Source organism: Trichosurus vulpecula, chromosome 9 (assembly GCF_011100635.1).
Source record: "Trichosurus vulpecula isolate mTriVul1 chromosome 9, mTriVul1.pri, whole genome shotgun sequence".
NCBI classification, from domain to species: Eukaryota; Metazoa; Chordata; class Mammalia; order Diprotodontia; family Phalangeridae; genus Trichosurus; species Trichosurus vulpecula.
This window is the reverse complement of record NC_050581.1, coordinates 128325624-128348940: the sequence shown is the minus strand read 5'-3', so window position 1 is coordinate 128348940 and position 23317 is coordinate 128325624. Positions and strand designations below refer to the sequence as shown.

General features: G+C 37.5%; 1 protein-coding gene across 4 annotated transcripts in view; it reads left to right on the top strand.

Annotated features, from left to right (window-relative positions):
• The window catches only part of TNS3 (tensin 3), a 424477-nt gene that overhangs the window by 195703 nt on the left and 205457 nt on the right, over positions 1 to 23317 (top strand). For 2 of the 4 annotated variants that reach the window (XM_036738320.1, XM_036738322.1), the window contains one exon: positions 12367 to 12405. The gene's annotated coding sequence lies outside the window, so the exon portion shown is untranslated. Of the gene's footprint in view, positions 1 to 11030; positions 11049 to 11987; positions 12078 to 12366; positions 12406 to 23317 lie in introns of those variants that run through there. The other 2 variants (XM_036738321.1, XM_036738323.1) reach the window with 2 other exon arrangements.

Genomic DNA, 23317 nt, shown 5'->3' with positions numbered 1-23317 from the left:
ATTCTTCTGTCTTTCTCACGGCTGTATCCCCATCACTCATTGAGTTAATCTAATGAATCCTGTTTTCTAACTTGCTCTCATCCTTTTCCTCTTTCCATTCCTCCTAGATTACAACAGCAGCTTCCTGAATTATTTCCCAGTATTACGTCTTCTCCTCTGCCCAATTTATTTTCTATACTTCTTCCTTATTAATAATCTTTCCTAAGACACAGCTTTCATCATGCCATTCTTCTGCTTACAGATTTTAAAGAGCTGTGCATTGTGTAAGGCTTAAAAGCCAAGCTTCTCAGATGAACGAACACTTAAGGCCATCCATGATTTTACCTTTCTTTCCAGCCTTAACTTCACCTTCCCTCTATATACTCTGTACTTCTTGCTAAATAGCATACTGAAGTTTCTGGCCTTTTCTTTTTTCCTTTTCTCATGGTTATTTTCCCTTCCTAGAGTACTATCTTTCCAATCCATGCCTGTAAAAATTCCTTTAAGGCCCAGCTGACATACCATTTTCATGAAGTCTTACCGTAGAATTTTCCTCACACTTCTCTTTTAAGACTTCAGTTCATCTTACTTGATGTTACAGATTTTTGTGCCTGTCTCTTATTTCCTCTTCTTAACTCTATTAATCATTCTTGTACCCCTCACGTTGCCTAACAATGAGCCTCCTACATAGTAGGCACTCAAAAATGTTTTTCTAAGGAATGAAATGATACATTTTCCTTAATTCTCTGCTGACATTTGCTAACTGTTAGTCATATTTCTCCCTTCCAGCACTCAGAAAATTGCATTTGGGAGTTTCCAAACTTTTCCTTTCATCAAGCTGAATCAAAGCCATTTGTTCCTCTCAATTGGGAGGTAGCTAGATAATAGAAATCATTTCTTTTGGTCTTCAAGCTCCACTGTAGTTTTGTCAAGGAAGTCTAAGGTTGTCTTATTTTTGTTTTTAGTGCTAACTAATCATTGGGTCTCCCCGTGAAGTAAACGAACTACTCTTTTGAAACTTCTTAATGTCTCTGCTGGAGCAACTTGTCTGGTCTGTAGCAACCAATCTACCAATTAATTCTGTTCAAGTTATATAATTAGTATAATTCTGCTAAATATATAATGAAGTTTTAGATTATAGAAACTATAAAATTCATATTATATAAAATATAATATTTTAAATTTAAATTTTAATATTTAATTTTAATAAAATATATTATATAAAATATAGAATTCATAAAATGTCAATAAAAATATAAGTAATAACACAAAAGCATGTAAATATACCTGTTCAAAGTATATATTATCTTCATTTTGCACTGTAGTACAGACACATTTAGTGATTTGCCCTTAGTTGCATTGCTGATAAATGGAGTAGTCTACAGTCAAAACCAAGTCTTCTGACCTTCCTGTATAATATTCTCTGTACTGAACATGTTGCCAATAGTAATGGTGGTGGTAATAGTAATGATAATTAGTGGTAGGAGTAGCAGCAGCAACAGCAATTTGAATAAAGTGCTTGATATTCTCAATCAAATGGGTTCAGTAAGGCCTGTTTTTTGACTTGTTTTTCTCCAATTTGATATGGGTTTTTGCTGGTCTGTGTACAAACCCTAAATTCCATTTGACAGATAGAACATATGTTTGAGATGACTAGACTAGGATCAAATGCTTCATTTTGTAGATAAAGACAGAATATCAAGACTGGAAGTGATCTTAGAAATCATCTAGTGCAATCTCCTCCTACACTGGAATCCCCTCCAGATCATCTCAGAAGAGTGTTTGTCCCAGGTCTGTTTGAAGACCTCCAGTTAGGTGGAAACTTCTCCCTAACAAGGGAACCCAAACCACTTGTTGGAAAGCTCAAATCGATGGGAAATATTCCTTGAATCAACAAAAAATTTTCAGCTTCTTGGACTCTTCATTGTTTTGCATGCATTCTGTGCTCAAGAAGAAAAAAAGATGTCCCTTAGGAGAAAGATTTTGTAAAAATAGAAAATGTTACTCAATTTTTCTTTAACCAGATTCTTCCTTTCATTTGTTTTTCTTTCTTTGTGTCATTATGTTGCACAGACCTTGGTCTTGTCAGTCTAACAAGGTTGTTCAGTGGCTTCACTTCAGTGACCTATGATAAAAATCAAACTCTAGCTGGGCTTTCAAGGCCTTCTGTGATGTAGCACCGTGCTTCCTTTTCAGAGATTTACCTGTATGGTATTGCTTTGTTCTACACTCCAACTGAACTGAACCACTGAAAACACCCTACCATCCCCTTACAAATTCTCTTACAAATTTTGTTCATGTTGCTTCCCTATGCCCGAAACTATCTCACCACCCTTACTCCTGTTTTCATTGTAATCTTACCCATGCTTTAAAATGCAGCTTAAGCATGACTTCTTTTATGTAGTTTTCCCTGATCTTTTGAATTAATAATGATCAGTCAATTAAAAAATATACTTATTAAGCACCTACTATATGCCACACAAACTGTGCTAAGTGCCACGGATACAAAAAGAGTCAAAAGACAGTCCCTACCCTCAAGAAGCTTACCTTCTAAGAGGGGAGACAACATGCAAGCAAATACATACAAACATTAACAGATAATTAACATTGGGAAGGCACTGGAATTCAGAGAAGTTGAGGAAGGCTTCCTGTAACAGGTGGGATTTTAGTTGAGACTTGAAGAAAGTCAGGGAGGTCAGTAGTTGGAGCATAGGAGGGGGGCAGCTAAGAGAGAATGCCCATAACTAAGAGCTAGTCTCTTAGTGTTAGAACTGCCAGGTGGCCAAGGTCCCTGGACCAACAAGTACATATCAGGGAGTAAGGTGTAAGAAGACTGGGAAACATAAGCGGGGCTAGGTCATGAAGGGCTTTGAATGCCAAATAAGCATTTTGTATTTGATCCTGGAGGCAATAGGAAGCCGTTTGAGTTTATTGAGTAGAGAAGTGACATGATGGGACCTAAACTTTAGGAAAATCATTTTAATGACTTGAATGGAAGAAGCATTGGAATGGGGAGAAACTTGAGGAAGGCAGACCCACCAGCAGGCTATTATACTAGTTCAGGCTTGAAGTGATGAGGGCCTGTACCAGAATGGGGACAGGGTCAGAAGATCTCCCTCCACTCCTCACTCCACAAATACTAATGGGACCATAGATCTAGAGTAGGAAGGGACCTCAAAGTCTATCTGGTTTATTATTTACTTTTCAGCAATGAGAAACTGAGACCCAGGTAGGCAAGTGAATTGCAAAGTCACAAAGGTAGAATCTGAATCCACGATTTCTGACTATGGAGTAAACAGTACTCTTTCCAGTAGATCAGTTTTAAATTTTTGTGCACATGCTATCGATTAGTTTTGCACTGTTATTACGTGATTGTGTGTTTTATCATTTACTAGATTATAAGCTCCTTGAGGACTCAGACCATGTTTTACACAAACTTTGTATATTCCCCAGCTTGTTTGATACTGGGCATAGTACGTACTTAACAAATATCTATTGATTAAATTGGGTTAATAGTATATGTGAAATATTTACTTTGGTATCAGCCATCTTCTCCTTGATTGAACAAATAGTGTATGATTAGCAGGGTCATGAGAGGACAGTGTGATGCAATTGCTTCTCTAATCCTCTCCTGCTGACTAACATGTGCCCCCTCCAAAAAAAAAACCTGTTTTGGCGGGGGGGGGGGTTGTTGGTCTCATGAATAATTATTTTGATTCAATAATATTCCCGATATTTTTCAGTTCAGCTGCTGAAGGTTAATGAAGGTTAATGGTGCACTTAGGAATACAAGGGCCCAGGTTTGGATGGTATCTTTTTTATCTTTCATGTGAATCCCACTATTAAATGAACTCTTGACTTACACTGATACCCATGCTATTAGGTACTGGACCTTAGCCAATCAAAACATAAGCCTTCTGTGGTGTTACTTAATAGTATCCGATGGCAGAATTTTTCTATTCCCTGTGGTCGCTCTCTACTCTAATAACATGCTTTGGAACCAGTAATTTCAGGGAAACCTAATTTGCTAACTTCAAAGTGCCTATAAACTATACAAATAACCAGAATGCTCTAGTTGATTTTTGAATGAACTTTTATTTTCATTCTTCGATGATCGACCTCTGTAATTAACACAGAAAAACAAAATCTGGGATATAGATTCTCCTTCTCTATTTTCCTTATTTCGCTACCTTGGTATTTGACTTTTGGCAAGAAATTAATAGAAATTTGGCAGCTAGGTGTCATAGTGGATAGAATGCCTGAAGTCAGGAAGAATTACCTTTGTGAGTTCAAATCTGGCCTCTGACACTTCCTAGCTGTGTCACCCTGGGCAAGTCACTTAACCCAGTTTGCCTTAGTTCCTCATCTCTAAAATGATCTGGAGAAGGAAATGGCAAACCACTCCAGTGTCTTGGCCAAGAAAACCCCAAATGGAGTCACAAAGTGTCGAACGTGAGACCAAACAACAACAAGGCAATTTAAACATTTTGTGATTTAAAATATTTCCCATCTCCAGAAACACCACAGTGATACTAAATAACCAGATTCGAATTTAGAGGAAATCATTACAGATGTTTATTAACATACAATAGGATGTATTTGTTTCGTATTTGACCAATTGTCAAGTTACAACTCCTTTTAATAAATATCAGTCACCTGGCAAGTTTATAAATGGGGCCTTATAGATCCAAACATTTAAAAAACCACAGTCAGTGCCTTCAGGCTCAGGGTGCAAAGGAAAAGCTAAGCTTTAAATAACTCACCAATCTTTTAAGAACCCAAGGGGATTATGGTTACCAGGCCACACTATTGGGCTAAAGCTGTCAGGCCCAGAAAAAGCTGATAATCAGGGTATAATTTACTTCTTTGCTTTATTTGGCTATTTGTCTGGTCCTGTTTTTGACCCCTAGTTAAGCTCTTCTCTGCAAGTTCACTTTGCTCTTACCTGGTCAAAATAGCCTCAAATTCAAAATTGCAACGCGGATTTAGCACACATTTGTTGAATAATGGTCTCCTTTTTGCAGAGAACTGAGTCATCATGGTGGGCTGAATTTAGAGTCAGAAGGAGGACCTAAGTTCAAAACTTATATTTACCCCCTTATGCCATCTTAGGCATATATTTAATTTCTTGGGGTCTGTAACATTAATGAGATAGAAAGATCTTTCTCGTCCATTAATAGGCCTATGCGACCTGCTTTGAGGTCTGACCCAGCTCACAGCTATGAAACATCCTGAGTCACACAGAGCCCATTGGGGGAGGAGGCTTGCTTGTAGGAAGGCTTTAACACCTTTTGCTAATTTCTAATTAGGCACTGAGTCAGGAGGGTTGTGATGCCTTCTGGCTCTGAGAAGTTGGTAGTTTGCTTTGGGGGCTCACTTATGATAAGGACCTTGTGATTCCCTGGTTGAGATTCTAAGCAGCCATATTTTCAGAGCCTCCAACTGCTCAGCTGTAAAGGCTCTCTCGATCCAGTGGTATATGTAAAGTGTATAGCAATATTGCTTTGATTCAGGCAGTCAGAGTCCTGTCTGTTGGTCTAATTTTTCTGCTTGTATTTTCACTGTATTTTCTGTGACTTTCAGTATGCTGACTTTTCCTCTGAACTAATGAATGTAATTAAAGAAGATTGTTGACCTCTAAAAAGCTATCTTTCCTAGTAAAGCAGAAGAAACTGTGCTAGCAGCCATCCCGGGCATGTTAGGGTGATTGCTGCTACAGTGCCTTAGTTTCCCAATCTATAAAATGAGTTATTTGTACTAGAGAATTTCTAATTTCTAGAGAATTTCAGATATTCTTCTGTGACCTTCTGAACTCTGTAAGGTGTTCCTTGGATAGATAAAATATTCAAATAAGACAGCTGTTGTCCTCCTGGAGCTTGTAGTCTAGCAATATTTAGCTTGAGTAATAGGAGAAGTTGGGGGTGGAAGAGGGTTACATGATAGCTATCGTCAAATATTTGAAAAACCCTCTTGAGTCAGAACAATAAGATTTGTTTTGCTCAGTCCCAGAGGACAATGAGTAGAAGTTGCTGAGGCAGATTTCAACTTGATATGAGAGAGAGAGAGAGAGAAACCTTATGTTGACTATTGGAGTTGTATAAAAATGGAATAACTTGCCTTTGGAGTACTAGGTTCCTTCTCACCAGAAGTCTTCAAATGGAAATTGGATATTCACTTGTCAGGGAGATGATAAAGGGTATACTCTTCAGATATCGATGCATTGGGCAAGGGAGCTTCTGACGTCATATCCAACTCTGGAGATTTGGCGTTTTTTTTTTAAATTGCATACTTTATTATTTAATATGTTTTAGTTTTCAGCATTGATTTCCACAAGATTTTGAGTTACAAATTTTCTCCCCATTTCTACCCTCTCCTCCCCTTCAAGATGGCATATATTCTGATTGCCCCCTTCCCCAGTCAGCCTTGCTTTATGTTACCCCACTCTCTTTCCCCACCCCATCCCTTTTCCCTGTACTTTCTTGTAGGGCAAAGTAGATTTCTATGCCCCATTGCCTGTATATCTTATTTACCAGTTGCATGCAAAAACAACTTTTTTTTGAGCATTTGCTTTTAAAACTTTGAGTTTCAAATTCTCTCCCCTCTTCCTTCCCCCCACTCTCCCTAAGAAGGCAAGCAATTCAACATAGGCCACACGTATCATTATGCACAACGCTCCCATAAATAGTCATGTTGTGAAAGACTAACTATATTTCCCTCCATCCTATCCTTTATTCAGTTTTCTCCCTTGACCCTGTCCCTTTTCAGAAGTGTTTGCTTTTGATTACTTCTTCCCCCATCTTCCCTCCCTTCTATTGTCCCCCCCTTTCTTATTCCCTTCCCCCTACTTTCGTGTGGGGTAAGATACCCAGTTGAGTGTGTATGGTATTCCCTCCTCAAGTCAAATCCAAAGGGAGCAAGATTCATTCATTCCCCCTCACCTGCCCCCTCTACCCTTCCAATGAACTGCTTTTTCTTGCCACTTTTATGTGAGATAATTTACCTCCTTCTAACTCTCCCTTTCTCCCTCTTTCAATATATTCCTCTCTCATCCCTTAATTTCATTTTATTTTTTTAGATATCATCACTTCATATTCAACTCACTCTGTGCCCTCTGTCTATATATATGTATATGTATATGTATATGTATATGTATATGTATATGTATATGTATATGTATATGTATATTCCCTTCAACTAGCCCAATACTGAGAAAGGTCTCATGAATTACATACATCATCTTTCCATCTAGGAATGTAAGAAAATAGTTCCACTTTAGTAAGTCCCTTTTGATTTCTCTTTCTTGTTTACTTTTTCATGCTTCTCTTGATTCTTGTGTTTGAAAGTCAAATTTTCTATTCAGCTCTGGTCTTTTCACTGAGAAAGCTTGAAAGTCCTCTATTTTATTAAAAATCCATATTTTGCCTTCGAGCATTATACTCAGTTTCGCTGGGTAGGTGATTCTTGGTTTTAATCCTAACTCCTTTGATCTCCAGAATATCATATTTCAAGCCCTTCGATCCCTTAATTTTGAAGCTGCTGGATCTTGTGTTAGCCTGATTGTTTTTCCACAATACTCAAATTGTTTTTTTCTGGCTGCTTACAGTATTTTCTTCTTGACCAGGGAATTCTGGAATTTGGTGACAATATTCCTAGGAGTTTTCTTTTTGGAATCTTTTAAAAGAGGCGATGGGTGGACTCTTTCAATTTCTATTTTACCTTCTGGCTCTAGAACATCAGGGCAATTTTCCTTGATAATTTCTTGAAAGATGATGTCTTTTTTTGATCATGGTTTTCAGGTGGTCCAATAATTTTTAAGTTGTCTCTCCTGGATCTATTTTCCAGGTCAGTGGTTTTTCCAATGAAATATTTCACATTGTCTTCCATTTTTTCATCCCTCTGGTTCTGTTTTATAATATCTTGGTTTCTCATAAAGTCACTAGCTGCCACTTGCTCCAGTCTAATTTTTAAGGTAGTATTTTCTTCAGTGGACTCTTGGAGCTCCTTTTCCATTTGGCTAATTCTGCCTTTCAAGGCATTCTTTTCCTCATTGGCTTTTTGGAGCTCTTTTGCCATTTGAGTTAGTCTAATTTTTTTAAGGTGTTGTTTTCTTCAGTATTTTTTTGGGTCTCCTTTAGCAAGTCATTGACTTGTTTTTCATGGTTTTCTCGCATCACTCTCATTTCTCTTCCCAATTTTTCCTCTACTTCTCTTACTTGCTTTTCCAACTCCTTTTTGAGCTCTTCCATGGCCTGAGCCAAATTCATATTTTTCTTAGAGGCTTTTGATGTAGGCTCTTTGACTTTGTTGACTTCTTCTGGCTGTATGTTTTGATATTCTTTGTCACCAAAAAAGATTCCAAAGTCCAAGTCTGAATCTGAGTCTGTTTTTGCTGCCTGGCCATGTTCCCAGACGTCTACTTCACCCTTGAGCTTTTTTGGGGGGGGGTATGACTGGTTGTAAGGTAGAGAGTACTTTGTCCCAAGCTTTAGGCGCTGCCCTGCTATTTTCAGAACTACTTCTACACAGCAAACTCTGCCACACCAGTGCTCCTCCTCCCCCAAGAACTGCCAACCTGGACTGCGACCCAGATCCATGCAGGCGCTGCACTCACGCTCTGACCCGCAGCTTAATTCCTCCTACAGGGTGGTCCTGGGGCCAGAAGCAACCTCAGCTGGAGCTCTGGAAGCAGCCCCAGAGCTGCACTACTTCCACGCCCCTGGAGCTAGGGCTGACTGCGCACTCCTTTCACTCCGATTTCAGCAGTTTCTCCACTATCCTTCTCTGTTGACTTTTGGCGTTTGTGGGTTGAGAAGTCTGGTAACTGCCACAGCTCAATGATTCAGGGCCCTACAGCCTGTTCCGCCCGGCTCCAGGTCTGGCTGGTCCTGGCGTGGCTCACACTAGGCTGTGCTCCGCTCTGCTACCAGCTCAGTGCGATAGACCATTCCCAGCGACCATCCAGGCTGTCCTGGCCTGGAACCCTGCTTCCCTCTGCTATTTTGTGGGTTCTGTAGCTCTAGAATTTGTTCAGAGCCATTTTTTATAGGTTTTTGGAAGGACCTGGGGGAGAGCTTAAGCAAGTCCCTTCTTTCCAACTGCCATCTTGGCTCTATGCCTCCCCACCCCCCCCCCCACCCCATTTGGTGTTTTTTAGTGCCTGGCACATAATAAATAATAAATGCTCAGTTTTCTTTCTGTCTTCTACCTGGAATATTTGACTTATGCTTTGCCTTTATTTTCATCTGTCCCACTGATCTGGTACTTTAGTCTTGTTACACTTGGTGCTGAACTCTCCTTTCCGTGGACCTAACATTTATAGACCCTCTTCTCCATCCTGAGAGACATCTGTCAGCCTGTAAGCTACGTAGTAAGGCTGCTTCTGCCCTCTGTTGACCCTCAGACTCAAAGCCCTGCCATGTTTGGTCCTATTTGACCCTATGTATGTAGTTTAGAACCCTGTTTGGTGTCAGAATAATATTTCTGACTCAACAGTATTGGACTTTTATGATTGTTTGCCAGGGCAGCTTCTTGTGACCAGATGATACACTTGGAGATTTCATTCCTATGAGGTTTTTTAATCTGTAAAAAGACCTTCCAAGTAAATTTACATGGGATCTGTGGAAGGGGGCAGAGCTCTTTTTTTTTTTTTAAATGCAATTTATTTATTTAACATATTTGGTTTTCAGCATTGATTTTCACAACAGTTTGAATTACAAATTTTCTCCCCATTTCTACCCTCCCCCCCGACTCCAAGATGGCTTATATTCTGGTTGCCCTGTTCCCCAGTCAGCCCTCCCCTCTATCACTCCCCCCCTCCCCTCTCATCCCCTTTTCCCTTCCTTTCTTGTAGGACAAGATAAATTTCTACGCCCCATTGCCTGTGTATCTTATTTTTTAGTTGCATACAAAAACTTTTTTTGTTTTTGAACATCTGATTTTAAAAACTTTGAGTTCCAAATTCCCTTCCCTCTTCCCTTCCCATCCACCCTCCCTAAGAAGTTGAGCAATTCAACCTAGGCCACACATGTATTATTATGTATAACCCTTCCACAATACTCATGTTGTGAAAGGCTAACTACATTTTGCTCCTTCCCAACCCATCCTGCTTTATTGAATTTTCTCCCTTGACCCTGTCCCCTTTCCAAAGTGTTTGTTTTGATTACCTCCACCCCCATCTGGGGCAGAGCTCTTTTATTCCAGGTAGGTCCATGTGTAGATTATTCTCTTTTACCTTACTCTCAAGTTCAGAAGTGCACCAAGGATTTCAGATTCAACTTTGTCTCTAGATAATATTCAGTGTTTTGATAGATTAGAAGAAGCCACTTGACGAAAGAAAGAGGCTAGCATCCAGGGTGCTATCTGATTTGGCTGTGTGGATGCAACACATGTGACTATCCCGAAAGTCACCAAGCAAGTCTATGTATTTTACTTACTCGAACGAACAATGAATATACCACAAGTACATCTTACCTTCTTTTCACTAGACGGAGACTTTCTGGTGAAAATACAAAAAAACTTTTGTCAGTGAGGTGTGTCACAAACCTAGTCATCACGTAGCTCGACTCTATAAAAATTGTATGTTATATTTGTGTTCATTAAGTGTTCTTGTCCTTGTATTCAACTGTACGGTCTCTATTCAGAGCCTCATGAACACTGTGAAGTTGTAGTTCCTGGTCTTGTCAGTCTATGAGAGTAGCCCTAATCTCCATAATACCGAGTCTTGGCAGAGGCTGGTACTCCTAGCCTTGGGCAAACATTGTATTTTCTGCAAAGACTTGAGCCTTAACCTTTATCGGGCTTCAAACCTGTTCCAACCCTTCATGTTGCACTTAAAACTGGCCACAGTCACCCAGGAAGCTTTCCACATTTACCCATGCAGAGCTGAACTTTCTTTACTGCTTCTGTGCTGTTCTAAGATGAGGCATGTGTTTGCTAAATCCAGATGAGAGAAAGAGACATCGATGAAGAGCTCCTTCTGAAAGAGAGCCAATCTTTTCCCGAGAAACTCAGTTTCTTAACATTTTACTTGGTGCTCTGAGGTCTCCCGACAGAACCTGTGGATTTTTAGGGTAGGACTTTATTCTTTGTATATTTGATCTGGGTCTGGATCCAACTGCTTCTCTGCTAATCTGTTGATTAATTCCTCATCTGCTCCATGTCCTACAATAAGCAGTAAAAGCTCTTTTAATTGATTTGAGTAGCTAACTTTGGGCATTGCATAGCTCCTCACTTCTTAGAGAGTCAGCTTCCTATACCTTCACAGAATAGCTGCTGGTTTATCTAAAGAAGCTTAGCTTTTAAGTATGGAGGGGCACTTCAAACGTTAAGTTTATTTAAAACATGAGCCTTCCCTCTGATAATATTTTCTTTTTGTTCTTTTTTTTGGAGGGGGGTGTAAAATATGAGTTTTGACTTCCTGATGCCATATGGTACTAGAGCTCAAACCAGCATAACTCCTAATATTTTTGAGTTTGATTTTTGGGATATTATAATTGCATTAAACAAATTTATTGAGCAATCAGCATTGCAAATCACTAATCTGGGCACTTGAGGAAATAAAAAAAAAATAAAAAAGGGAGCTAGACTCTCCTTGATGCACTTACAGTAGAATAGGGAAAGTAATATAGGCACATGAATAAATATTATATAAAAAAATGAAATGGACAAGCAAAGTGTTGTGAGAAAATAAAATAGGAGAATGTTGATCCTGTTTAGAGGGATCAGGGATTGGTTTGTAGAGGATTTGTACAGTTTTATAGGATGGGTAAGGTTTTGACATACGAGGAAGACACATGGGTGCGTGTGGTAGGCAGAACTGAGGGATTGCTATAAACAAAGGAATGAAGATAAGCCAGTGTAGCCATATTTGCATAATGGTGACTAGTCTGGCCTACCTTGTTTGAAAAGGCCTAATGGGAAATAAGCAGATGTAGACAAAAAAAAAGTAGGTTAAGCCATATCACCAAAGACCTTGAATGGCAGCCTAAAGCAGGACTTTCTGATTGCAGATTCAACAATTTACCTGTCTGCTAGCTGTTCTCTGAAGTTAGGTATCCTTGGTGATTTTATTGGTCTTCCAGTTTGTTAAAGCTACAACCGTAAGTTCACTATGGAAAAGAATATAAAATTTGTCAAATTGATGATTTCTTCTTTATAGAACTTTACATCTATCAGGAATTTTAGAGACCTTCTAATCTAGAGCCTTCCTATTGTAGTAGAGAAAACTGACATTCAAGAAAGTGACACTGATTCAAACAGTTTTTGCCTCTGAACAAAGCTGAGAATCTCATTTTCTTTATTTTCATATAGAAGAGCTACTGTAAATCTTGAAGAATAAGTATTGCAATGCAGTTGGATTAATTGTATTATTTTTCTTTTTCATTTCAGTCTAACAACTCTGATGTATCTGGTCACGTAACCAGGACAGTAAGTAGTTTTTCTTCCTTGATTAATGTGGATTTTATTACAATGTATTTTGGGCTCGTGTTTAGTGAATTGCTTTTGCTGATAGTTTTCAGCATTTCAGGACTACTAGGCATAGGACATAGAGAAAGAGAGGAACATTCAGCATTTTCAGGTGTTTGCCAGAATCGATGGTATCAGCTCAGATACTTCCTCTAAGTTTGCTTTATACCTAAAAGCTGTAATTTCAAATGAACTTTTGGAATTACAAATTCAAATATTCCTTTACATTGGAAAACATTTGGAAGCCAAAAAAAAATTTTTAAGAGATGGTGTTAACCCTCAGATTCTTTAAGTTGAATAATTCCTTTGGACTCATTGGTTCAACCAAGCTGTGAGCCAGCCTGAATTTGGCCATTTCGAGTTTTACTTATGTGTGATCCTGGGGAAGTCACTTAAGCTCTGTCTGACCTTGATTTCCTTATCTATAAAATGGACGTGATAATAGTATCTTTCTCCCATAAAGTTACTTCACATTTCTACATATTGGTTTTTCATCCACAGAACCAGTTGTAGTTCTTATGTTCCTTACCTCATAGCTTTTTTTGCCCCCCTATATATATATATATGTATATGTATGTATATGTGTATATACATATATTTTAATAAAAATCCATATTCTCTCTCTTCCCCTTGTCTTTCCTCTACCATGTGGAGAACATAAGAAAAAACTAAACCCCCATTACAAACACATATAGTCAAAGAAAACAAATCCCTCATTGGCCACGTCCAAAGAAATCACCTCATGGTTTATTGATTTATTTATTATGAGGGAAGGCACTTTGTGCAAGTGTAAAGCTCTATGTATATGTAAGTTGTTACTACAACAGAGCAGATGTTTTGGGGCAAACATCTTTGTCTTTTATTATGTAACTATGCCATACCAGTTTGGAAGCCACTGCATGAAGTACAAATAACTTGTTGCCATAGTCTAATTCGCTGATAATCTTCTGCCTAGATCATCCTTGGTTATGATGCCTATTTGTGTATGTTGTTACTTATTTTAGTAACCATTGGATGACAATCATCTCTTAACTTATTCCTCTTCCTCCTGGCTAGCATTTTTATAGTTTTTTTTAAAGGTTTTCAGATTGCTTTACAAATATTGTCTTATTTGGTCCTCGCTACAACCCTATAAGTGCTATTATTTTCCTGATTTTAGAGATGAGAAAACTGGGTTTGAGAGAGGTTAAATAACTTGCCCACTGCCACACATCTAGTAAATGTTTGAGGTGGGATTTGGACTCAGGTCTTCCTTTTTCTAAGTCCCGGACTCTTATCCACTACGTAACTTTGCTACCATGAAAGCAATGTATCTGTGAAAGCAAAAATGGTTAAAGTTGTTTTTGTTAATATAACCATATGTCTAATTTTAATATCTTTTCAAACTATTGATAAAAATGATATTTAGGTAGGTCCTGAAGATTAGCAAAGTCTTTATGAATATATCATTTTGTCAATGTTACTTTATTGTCTCATTTGATTCTATGCCACCTGATTAAAACATGCACACACATGTATATGCATAGGCACAAACAAAAATCCAAAACCCTTATGTTCCATCTTAAGTATACCAGATTTTGAAGACCACCAGAAAGTAAGGAGTTCCAGCACAGTGTGGCTTCCACTGCAGGTACTTCAATCCTACAAGCCCACTACTGGGGACTCTTGTTAGGAGAATCTCAGGCCCAGCTATTTAAAAAAAATGCTTAGTCTTCATTTTCTCAGAAATCTCTTTCATGATTCTAGTTTACCTGAAATGTTAATATTAGATACACAGCTAATATGTCAAGTCAGTAATCATTTATTAAGTATTACTGTGTGTCTGATGCTGTATTAAGAGCTCTAGGAACTTATATTCTAATGGGTAGATAAAATGTAAATAACAATGTACGTAAAAGATATGTGTTGTATATTGGAAGGTTATATCAGAGAAGGCACTAGCAATGGTAAGTAATGGAGAAGGTCAAGTCATGAATGAATGAGTGAGTGATGTAGCATTGCCGATGGCCTTGATATGATTTAGTTTATTCTTCAGTTATTTACATAATGATTATTATCAGTTTAAGCTTGAAATGGAAATTAGTTTATTCCTTTCATATTTATTCTTCCCTTTTTCCGTTTTATTTAAATTAATAAGAGTCTTGGTTAATTTCTTTGTTTATGTAGGCACCTCAGTTCTATTAACATATACTTAGTTCTAGAGATTCCCATGGGGGGGTGCTTTTTTTGGTGCAACCTTATGACTTTTGGGAACTGGGGAGAGCAGCTGTTGTGTTTAGCAGGAAGCAACAGGTTTCCTGTCTTGGCAAGAGTGTCACCTTCTCTGTAAAACCTTTCCCTTAACACAGTGTGGCATTGTCTAACCATAAGACAGCTATGCAGGGCAGGGATGGATGTACACGAGAGAGAGTGAACAAAAATGAAAATGAAGAAGTTCAGGATTGTATCTGGTAGGGAGTAGAGGTATTTTCACTTTTATGTGACTGGTAGGACAGGGATGGTGTTCCTCCAGCTGCCAGGTCATTTTATTTTTTTGTGGGCTGTTTCCTCATCTGTAAAATGAGGGAGTTGAATTTAGAAAAAATTAAAGGTCATTTCTACAGGTCTGATGGTCTGTGATTCTAGAGAAAACCATGTGCTTGGCACTTCATGGCTTGGTCAATCCCTTACTTATTTGACTGGCATCATTACTCATTGGATGGCATGTTACAGTGTAGGGCATCTCAGGGGCCAGCCCTTGACATCTTCATTTTTTTCACATGGAAAAACTATGGTCTCAGAAGTCAAGTGACTTGCCCCCAAAACTTCCTGCAAAAGACCTTCCCATGACTATACCATGCTGTTTTTCTAACGTGCTCACTCATTGTTCCTTATTGAACCCATTTAGAAATCATTGCTGCCTTTCATGCATTTAATACTCAAAAACTATCCACTTATTAATCCATTTTAGAAGTTTCCCTTGGAATAATGTAAGCTTTCTAGCTTATAATTTGAAAGATTGACTTATTCTATCATTGTGGAAATGGGCTCAGTTGCTCCTCTCCAGTCTCACAACTTATCTCCCAATTTCTATGATTGAAATTTACCAGTTGGTAAATATTTTCTTAATAAAATTCAAACATCATGTTCAAAAATCTCTCCAGAACACTGGGATGTAATTTGGAAGGAACAGATGGCATCTATTTGTCCTATTGTCCTATTGCCGTCTCCTTACTTCTCCTGGATTTCAGTCCCTTCTGGTCACTTATTGTTTATTCTTCTCATTTTGAAGATCATCATCCTTTTTTTTTTTAAGAGATTTCTCCAGTGCAAGTTGACTGGCTCCTTTTCTTTGATGACCAGGCTCATCTACCCATTTACTCCAAACAACGACCTTAATTCTCCTCCTTTCAATTCTTCGCAGCAATATTGATTTGTTAAAAAAAATGTCCTTTTTTGATGTTGTCTTTAACGATTTTGACAACTTCAGCTCATTTAAGACTTTAACCTTCTTTTCTGTATTCTTATAGGACCATGTCTCTTTTTAATTTGTTCTCTGTCATTGTGAGGAAGGAGAAGAGGATAAGAGCATTTTGTGTTCGGACGTTGACACTCTTCAGTTTTTCCTCATTGTGGCTAGTGGTCTAGCTTTCAGCTTCCATACAACGCAGCAGATGGCTTTCAAAGATTGCTTTCCCTCTCCTTCCTTCCCAAATTTATCACACAGCAATACCCTCATCATAAGTTTCTCCTGCCTTAGCAAAAGATGTACTTTGGATGACTGAACACCAGTCTATCACTGGGCCTTCATACCCAAAGATCTTAGGAATCACTTCTGTGCAAGAATGAAGCATCAGAGTAGGCTACTGAATCAATATCTGGGGAGAAAAGAATAAATTCTCGACCACCTAAATAAATAACCCCTAGGATCTTATAAAGTAACATCACCATCTTGTGGCCATTTAGCATATTTTTACTGTTGATTGCTAAAAACACTCTCCACCTTCCCATTATTTTTTTAAATTACAACTTTAGGCAGAAAAGGCAAAATCTCTGTCTATATTTTATATTACAGGTCTATGGAAGAGAAAAAGGTCTTGGATCAACACCAATTTCTAGGTTTCCAATACCTGTTTTGTAATATTATGAGAAAGTTTTGGTTGGAATCCTTCTGATCTTTTTTTTTTTAAATAATTTTATCCCATTTTTTTCACTTCAAAGGATTTCTGAGAACCACCCACAAAAAGTTGTTAGAGACCAATTTCATCCAAACAGCTTGCAAAAAATCTCATTATCTAGATCAAGGTTCTTAACCTGCAATGTGTGAATTTTTTTAATAGTTTGATAATTGTATTCATTGTAATTGATTTCTTATATAATATTGTATATTTCATTTTATGTATTTAAAAATATTATTAAGAGAAGGGATCCATAAGCTTCATTAGACTACCAAAGGGGTCCATGAAACACACAAAAAGGTTAAGAACCCATGCCTGCCCTATGTACAAGATTAGGCAGGTATAGTATATCTCTATGAAACTGTCCGTTAGTCATTTTATGTGGTTGAATTGAGGGGGAGAGAGTTTCTTAAGAATAAACAATGTCAATAATTTCTACACACTTATTGCACAGGTAATAACTTTTTATGGTTTCTTACCAGATAGAAGATCTCTTATCAGTGATTTTGAAAAGGCTCTCTTTTTCGTTTTCCTGTAGTTTTAACAGAACAGCTTTGTAATTTAGAAAAAATAAAACAATTCTATCTGTTAATCTTCTCGAAGCACCTTTTCCCTCCTTCACCAGAATCTTGTTTTCTGTTCTCCTGCTTTAATCCTTCTTCTTCATTATCATATAGATTCATCAGATGCCAGAGGGAAAAAATGAAAATAATAAACTGCAGTAGAATTTGTAAGGAATGTACATGAATATAAGTGATTATACTGATGAACTAGGCAGAGCAGGGTAGTTTTGGGAGCTTTTTGTTGAGATGTCCTGGAAAAATGGTTAAAAGAAGAACCAAGTTCTTGACTTATCCTGGGAGCTCAACTCCTTTTAGCCATAAATTTTCTCATAGAAAATGTAGTTGGAGGCATTATTCATATTTTTATTGTAGTAGTCTTTCTTCCCACCATAGCCACATGTTCATAAAATATTTTAGGTATTATATAAGATCACTAGTGTACTTTATGTGTTAGTGTCTTATTTTAATATTCCTTTTTTAAATTCAACCTGGCCAAAATTTATAATATCCGTAATGCTACTTGTTATGGATTTTAAAGTACTGAAAGAGGGGATGAAGGGGGAAGGAATTTGTTGCAAAATTGTATTGCAAAATATTTTGATTCTGTTTCAAATATGTTATGCTAGTATAAATTATAGAGTCAGTAATATATTCATCTTATTACAACATCACATTTTTGTAAGATCTGTTTAGTACTACTTTAGGTGAAATCCAAGGGGCTGCCCAAGTATTCTGGATTTTTTTTTTTTTGCGGGGGTGGGGCAAGATTGGAAAATCCTACATAGTGTTTAAACTCAATAGGTCTTTGTTTATAAATCGGACTTAGTTTGTTAAGCAGAGGTTTTTGTTACGACAAAATTTGTTGTAATTGACAAAAGATTTTTACTTATTGACAGAAGGTTTTTTAAAACCAAGTCTTAGAAGTAGATAGGGCTTTGCCTAGAAGGTATACAGGTAAACCTGAATAATTAACTTTTCTGCGTTGGGATTTGATTCTTTATTCAGAGTGATTTTTGGAAATGAATAAACATCAAACAGAAATTTATAAGACAGAAATTCTAGTGTGAGTACTGGGCCTAATTTAATGCCATTTGCTAGTCTTCTAATGTTTTGTATGTGAACACCATAGTCTTCTCCCTCCTGGGTCAATAGTAATAAGTTCTCATCTTTTCTTTGACTTATCTCTCAAGTTCAGCTCCCTTTTTTATTCTAAGTTTCTGATTTTCTTAAATGCTGTCTAAAAGGACCTTGTTAGGACTTAAGGTAAATTTTGCATATGACCTTTTTCCTCTTCCTATCAAACTTTCTATGAGAGCACTAGAATATACAACAATAAATCTATGATTCCAGGGTACTCACTGAGAGACATAAGTCATAGAGTCATTTAGACACATCCTGGAACTCAGTAGGGTGAGATCCATTCATTGAATCAAGAAATGAATCAAGAAATATTCACCGTGTGTAGGATATTGTGCTCATAGCCTTGACTTAGGCTCAAATGAGATTTTGTCTCTCTCTTCCTCTTTTTATCTATGCATGTACGTGTATATGCATATGTGTATCTGTGTGTATACACACACATGCTTTATAAATCTAAAAGCCATTATATAAGTCCAGCTGATAGTGTCATAAGTTTTTCATTGGAAAGAACCTTAGATATCATTGAATACGACTTTCATTTTATAGATAATGAAACTATGACACAGAGGTAAAGTGACTTTCCTAGGGTCGCCCAGGCACATTGTTATGGCCTAGATTTGAACCTAGCTCCTTTAATTCCAGAGCCAACAGTCTTTCTTTCTGTTGTGCTACACAGTATAACTTGACTTCTTTTTCTTCATCCCCTCCTAATGATGATAATAATAACAGTGACACTTGATAGTTATAGTGCACTTTAAAGTTTGTAAATTGTTTCTATATATTTTATCATTTCATATATTTTATCATATCTCAGCTCTACCACAACCTTTTGAGACAATTACAAATTTATCTTCTCCTACTGTATGGGACATATTTTTAGTTTGCCCTCTCCTTAATATTTAATTGGTGTTAAGTACCCCGAAAGAATTAGGAGTGACATCTTTATGGTCGATCCCCAGGTGGTTAATATTCTTATATAAATAGATTGTTCTTGACAAACTTCCCTTTCAGGTTGTTTGTTCCAGAGACCGACATCTGGCCATATAGTGCAACAAATGCACTAATACCTTCCCAAGCACACATATGAGAAAAGCTAACCAGTTCTATATGTAAAAACTGTGCCTGCTTCCGGCAGATTATTCATGCTTGAGTTTTAATTCTGTTAACTTGGTGCTTTTTAAAAAAAAATAGTTATTTTCTAGGTTTAAGTTTTAAGTCTGCCATTTTAAGATATATAAACTAGGAGACAGAGGTAAAAGTGGTCAGGCTTTAGGTTAATCGTTTTAGACTAGTTGGGTATTTTCTACATAGCTTGCTGCCCCAAGGTAGGAGGTCTTACTGTTTAAACGTAAAATTCTTCAGGAGGAGTTTAACAATTCTCTGCTTTCTTAATTCAGTAATTCACCAAAACAATTCAATTCAGTTTAACAAATATCCTGCTGAATTGTTGTCTGTCTTTTAAAGCACACCTCAGATGTTTTTTTTCTCTATGAAGTCATTCTGTCCCCATTCTCTTTCAACTCCAGTCAAATGACTTCTTCTCCCTTGTACCTTGCCAAGCATTTTGCTTTTGTAACTTTCCAGTGTACTTGTCATGTTACAGTACTGTTTGATAGATATCTGTGACTATAAGTTTGATGAAGGCAAGGAGTCTAGCTTTTCTAAACATTCTTTCTTTGAGCATACATAGTACTATGCAGTGTATATAACAGGCTAGTAAATGTTTATTTAATTAATCATTTACTATATGCCTGGCACAAAGTAGGAATAAAAATGCAGTATGAGTGTCCTCATTCTCAGGAAATTTACAAGGTCTTTGGAGACTTATGATATGAAGTAAATGAAATAAAACAATATCGTTAAGAACCAAAGTATGTGGTATGTGTAATAAGCACTATAGAAGGTCAGAAAAGGGAGAAATGGTTCCAAGTTAGAGTAGTAAGGGAGGAGCTGGGTTTTGAGCTGAGTCTTAAAGGGTAAATTTTAGATAGAAAAGGATAAAGGCATTGTAGTCTGTGGGGAGCAGTATGACCAGAGTATGGAGAAGAGAACGTATATTTAGGAGAAAGCTCAACTGTCATAGATAGTAGTAGTCAGAGAAAATTAGTTTGGGTAAGTGGAATGGGGCCAGTTTATCAAAGGTCTTGAATGTTCTACTAAGTTGTTTGAAATTGATTAAATAGATAGTAGGGAGCTCTGGGTTGCTGAATAGGGAGCGATATAATGAAAACGTCAGTTTAGGAAGATTAATATGTCAGGGATATGCACATTAGATAGTAGAATAATCACGTGGGGCCTTCAGCAACCAATGAGATTAATTAGTATAGCCACTTCTGCTATAACACTTATTTAAAAATCAGAATTTGTTCTAATACAACTGATATATTAAGGAATATTTTAGCATAGTGCAAATCTCTAGTTGGTTTTTGTGTGATTTCAAAAGGGGAGAAACAGCAGGAATGAAGAAAACTTTACCACTTCACAATAACTTACAAAATGGATGCAGTGCTGGCGCCTGGACTGAGGAAGATCTGAATTCAAATCCAGTTTTAATAGCAGTATGACCTGGGCAAGTCACTTAACTTCCATTTGCTTCACTTTCCTCAAGTGTAAATGCAGCTAATAATAGCATCTACATTGCAGAATCAAATGAGATAATATTTGTAAAAGGTCCTTAGCGCAGCGTCTGTCACGTAGTAAATGCTCTCTGAGCGGTTATTCTCTTCCCCTCTCCGCACCCGCTTCTACAACTAAGCTTCCTGTCGTCATCAATTTAAAGTACCACATTTATTGTGTTTCTTTTGGTGCCGTAGGACCTGTGGGCTAAGGAGGGCTGATCTTGTCCCACTAAGTCCAACTACTCCCATGCAACCTCCTATCACGGCCTCTGGCCTGCCTTAAAAATTGCTTAAGACTACCATTATGGGCCTGGGATACAGACTGCAGTAGTAGCACTATGGACAGCTAGAGGCCAGGAGTTCTGCCACTATTTATTGTAATATTTATGTGTTTCTTAACCATTTAACAGGTGTAAAACGGCTACCATTTTAATCATATTCCTTTTTTTAAAGCGTGTCACTGACAAAGTTTTTGAGCATTGTTCCACTAACCTCATTCCCCCCATAAGCACGGTGCTTTTTATTTCATGATTTTACATTGCATAGTGCTTTTGAAAGAAGATTCCAGGTAAATGATTCAGAGCCTAGTGGTAATCATTGATAGAAATGAGGAGCCCTGAACAAATACAATAAATTATAAAGTACACAGCACCTGGTACAGTATCTTGTGATCAGGAAGTACTTGTTGATTATCTGACTGAATTATTTCATGATACTCAAACACATTTGTTGTTATCCAGTGGTCAGGGGGAGGGAGGGAGGGAGAGAGAGAGAGAGAGAGAGAGAGAGAGAGAGAGAAAGAGAGAGAGAGAGAGAGAAAGGAGGAGGAGGAGGAGAAGAAGAAGAGAGGAGGAAGAGGAGGAGGAGGGAGGAGAAGGAGGAAGAGGAAGGAGGAGAAGAGAGAAGGAGGGGGGGAGAGAGAGAAAGGGAGGGAGAGAGAGACTGAGAGAGAGAGATATGCATTGATAAATTCAGTTAAACCTGGGAAGAGATTTTGATGTCTAGCTCATCCAACTCCCCAAATAAGTGTGTTTTCTGTCTTTCCAGTCCTCAAATCCTCCCATTTTACTTTGATTCATTCACAATTCAGCTTAGAAGCAGGATCTAGTGAGAAATGGACAAAGGAAAAAAATGAAAATGGCACAATTTATAATACAAGACAAATGGATATGTTCTTTGTAAAATTTTTAGGAATCAAATGTTAGGCTGATGGAAAGAAAAGAAAAAAAAAACGAGTCAGAGAGAAGTAGGGTGGAGAATGGGAGAGAGTAGACAAAGGAAGAGAGGATCTTTGTCACCACAAAAAAAAGGAAGACAAACATAAACAGAAAGAAAGGGACAATAGTTTACTCCCAGAGAAGATAATAAAGATAGACTAGGGCTGGTGAAAGTCAGGAATCCGTTTGAGGGGCTGGATTGAGATTAAAGTGTAAACTGGACAAGGATTAAATAAACTGAAAGTAATGAAATACGATGAGAAATGGGAAGCAAGTAGCACTGTTGCCCAGGTTTTAGTATTTAAAAAATCTAGATTATTCAAAGGCTTAGCTTTCACTCAGGCCAAGAAGAGATGAAGTGAAAACCCTGCCAAGAGGAAGATGTAGTTTCCAAAGGCAAGTGCTGCCCTCTGCTGCTGCACTTCTTAGGATTATGGTTTCCTCCTGCTAAGAGAAATCTAGAGTACCATGTGCCCTGTAAGCATCACTGACTTACTTCAGGATAAATTTATTGGAGATGTGAAGAAGAAGAATAAAGAGGAGGAGGGATTTTTGAAAAATCTCCTTCACAAATAGACTCTAAGAAATCTCTGAAAATCCAGGAAGAAATTTAAGGATGTTTATTCTCATTGAAGGAAAAAATAGGGAAATATAGAATAGTTTCTCTTTGGAGCTTTAAATTATACACTTCCTTTCTCTATCAAGAAATAATACAGGGTCTAATACAGGGTCACACTTCAACAATGCTTCGTTTTTCTCTTCTGGCCTGGAGTAGAACAATTCCATTCCTGGCTCTCAGAGATAAACATTTCTCACTCAAGACAGAAACTTTTGCATATCCTTTTCCTCTCCCAACTTCTCCTTTGAGTTAGTAAGAATTCAATATAATTCAACAAACTTTTCTTAAGCATCAACTACAGGCACTGCAGAAAGGCCTACTTCTCACACTCCAACAAATTCAAATGCCTTTGCATGGTCTCTAAGGCTCTGGTCTCCCCCTCTAGCCATGATCCCTCCCCAAAGACATAGAGTAAATTGAATATTGAATGATGAGTAAATTGAATATTGAATATTTTAAGATATTAGGATTCAGTACACATTTTATTTTATTTCTTTATTTTTACCTACCCACAAGCACATCTCTTCTTTTCCTTCTGCCTTTTCTTCTTTGTATATTT